Genomic DNA, 3,241 nt, shown 5'->3' on the forward strand with positions numbered 1-3,241 from the left:
TCAGGTGAACAATCACAGTACCTGGTTTTAACTTCATATCTCTAAAGGAGGCATTGAAGGATACCAGAGAGACAGTCTTGAATGGCTGATGCTGCCCCACCCCCATGTCCCTGCAGTTGTAGGGTGTGGAGACTGCGAGACTGTGCACCTTGGTAAGGGAGAGTGCAGCGACTGGAAGGCTTTACATTGAACTCAGTGCTACCCTGTCACAATGGAGACCAAAGCCATGCTGGGCTCAGCCAGTGCCTGTGTATGGAGGGAGCATTCAGAAGACTTAGCCAGAGGAGAGTCAGCCATCCCAGCAAGTTGGAACTTTGTCTGCAAGCCTTGCCCCATGGGCCAAAGTGCTCTGGGGTCCTAGGTAAACTTGAAAGACAGTCTAGGACACAAGGGCTGCAATTCCTAGGCAAGTCTTAGTGCTAGGCTAGGCTCAGGGCCAGAGGACCAGGGTAGCATGTGTCCTAGGGAGTTACCAGCTGGGGTGGCTAAGAGAGCGCTTGCGCCATCCCTCCCCAAACCTCGGGCAGTGCAAAACAAAAGTGACTCCTTCCTTCTGCTTAAGGAGAGGAGAGCAAAGATAAAGAGGGCTTTGTCTTGCACCTTGGATACCAGCCCAGCCACAGTAGGGTAGGGCACCAGGCAGAATCATGAGGCCCACATGCCAGGCCCTAACTCCCAGATGACATTTCTAGACACATCCTGGGCCAGAGGTTACCTACTGCCTTGAAAGGAAGGACCCAGTCCTGGCAGGATTCATCACCTGCTGACTAAAGAGCCCTTGGATCCTGAATAACCAGCAGTGATACCAAGGTGGTCCTTGGGCTCTGAGATGTGCTGACTTCAGTCATGACTCAGCAAACTTCCAGCTGTGGTGGCTATGGTGAAAGACTCCTCTGAGAAAAGCACAGAAAAGTAAGGTGGACTTTGTGTTGCACCTTAGGTACCAGCTCGGCCACAGTAGGGTAGAGCAACAAGCAGGCTCTTGGGGTCTTGAGTCCAGGCCTGGGCTCTTGGAGAGCATTTCTGGATCTGCCCTGGGCTGAGAGGAGCGCACTGCCCTGAAGCCTGAGTCTCAGGCCTGGCAGCATTCACCATAAGCTGACTGAAGAGCCTTTGGGGTTTTGAGTAAACGTTGGCAGTGACCTTGCAAAAACCCCTTGTGGGCTGTTGGTGGTGGTGGCCAGAGGGAGAGGCTCCTTTGCCTATGGAAACAGAAGGGAAGAGCAGGAAGAACTTTGTTTCGTGGTTTGAGTGCGAGTTTAGCTGCAGCAAAACAGAACATCAAGCAAATTTCTAAGGTTTTTGACTCCAATTCCGGCTCCCAGGTAGCATCTCTGGACTTGCTCGGGCCCTGGGGGAACTTGCCACCCTGAAGGCAAGGACACAAACCTGGCTGGCTTTGCAAACTGCTGATCATAGAGTTCCAGGGCCTTGTATAAACACAGGCGGTGGCCAGGTAATGGTTACAGCATGCCTTGGGTGAGACCCAGGGCTGTTCTGGCTTAGGATCTGACCCAGTACAGTCCCAGTGGTGGTGGCCACAGGGGTGCTTGCCTCACCCCAGTTCCAGGTGGCTCAGCAAAGAGAGAGAGATTCCATTTGTTTGGTAGAAAACCTAGTAATCCAGAGAATTCTTCTGGATCTTATCCAAGGCCACCAAGATGGTACCTCTATGAGTCTGCAAAAACCACAGCGTTATTGAGCTTAAAGTCCCTTCAAATACCTGGAAAACCTTGTCAAGAAAGATGGGCACAAACAGGCCCAGACTGCGAAGACTACAATAAATGGCAAACTCTTCAATGCCCAGACACTGACAAACATCCATAAGCATCAAGATCATTCAGGAAAACATGACCTCACCAAAAGAATTAAATAAGGTACAAGGGGCCGGGCATGGTGGCTCATGCCTGTAATTCCAGCACTTTGGGAGGCCAAGGCAGCCGGATCATTTGAGGTCAGGAGTTTGAGACCAGCGTGGCCAACATGGTGAAACCCCCCTCTCTACTAAAAATATAAAAATTAGCTGGTGTGGTGGTGCACGCCTGTAATCCCAGCTACTCCGGAGGCTGAGGCAGGAGAATAGCCTGAACCCAGGAGGCGGAACCCAGCAGAGATCGTGCCACTGCACTCCAGCCTGGGTGACAGACCGAGACTCCATCTTCTCTCTCTCATACCCTGATCACTTCTGTGTCTCTCTCATTACTATGCAGCAGATGACTGGGTGACAAATAAAATAAAATAAGGCACAAGGGACCAATTCTTGGAAAACAGAGATACATAATATTTGCAAACTACCCATCTGACAAGGGATTAATAATTAGAACGTACAAGAAGGTCAAGCAACTCTATAGGAAAAAAATCTAGTAATCTGATTTTAAAATGGGCAAAAGATATAGATAGAAGGGTCTCAAAAGAAAACATACAAATGGCAAAGAGGCATAGGAAAAGGTACTCAACCTCACTGATCATCAGAAAATTTAAATCAAAGCTACAATGAGATGTCATCTCACCAGAGTTAAAATGGCTTATATCCAAAAGATAGGCAATAACAAACGCTGGTGAGAATGTGGAGAAAAGGGAACCTTTGTACACTGTTGGTGGGAATGTAAATTAGTACAACCACTATGGAGAACACTTTGGAGGTTCCTCGAAAAACTAAAAATTGAGCTACCATATGACCCAGCAATCCCACTGCTAGGTATATATTCAAAAGAAAGGCAATCACCGGGTACAGTGGCTCATGCCTGTAATACCAGCACTTTGGGAGGTTTAATCACCGGGTACAGTGGCTCATGCCTGTAATACCAGCACTTTGGGAGGTTGAGGTGGCTGGATCATGAGGTCAAGAGTTCAAGATCAGCCTGGCCAAGATGGTGAAACCCCGTCTCTACTAAAAATACAAAAATTAGCTGAGCGTGGTTGCGGGCACCTGTAATCCCAGCTTCTCGGGAGGCTGAGGCAGAGAATTGCTTGAACCTGGGAGGCGGAGGTTGCAGTGAGCCGAGATCACACCACTGCATTCCAGCCTGGGTGACAGAGTGAGACTCTGTCTCGAAAAAAAAAAAGGAAAGGAAAGAAAGGAAATCAGTATATCCAAGAGATACTGGCACTCCTATGTTGGTTTGTAGCACTGTTCACGATAGCCAAAATTTGGAATCAACCTAAGTGTTCAACAATAGATAAATGGATAAAGAAAATGTGGTACATATGCGCAATGGAATACTATTCAGCCATAAAAAGA

The sequence above is a fragment of the Macaca mulatta genome, chromosome 8 (assembly GCF_049350105.2).
Source record: "Macaca mulatta isolate MMU2019108-1 chromosome 8, T2T-MMU8v2.0, whole genome shotgun sequence".
Taxonomy (NCBI): domain Eukaryota; kingdom Metazoa; phylum Chordata; class Mammalia; order Primates; family Cercopithecidae; genus Macaca; species Macaca mulatta.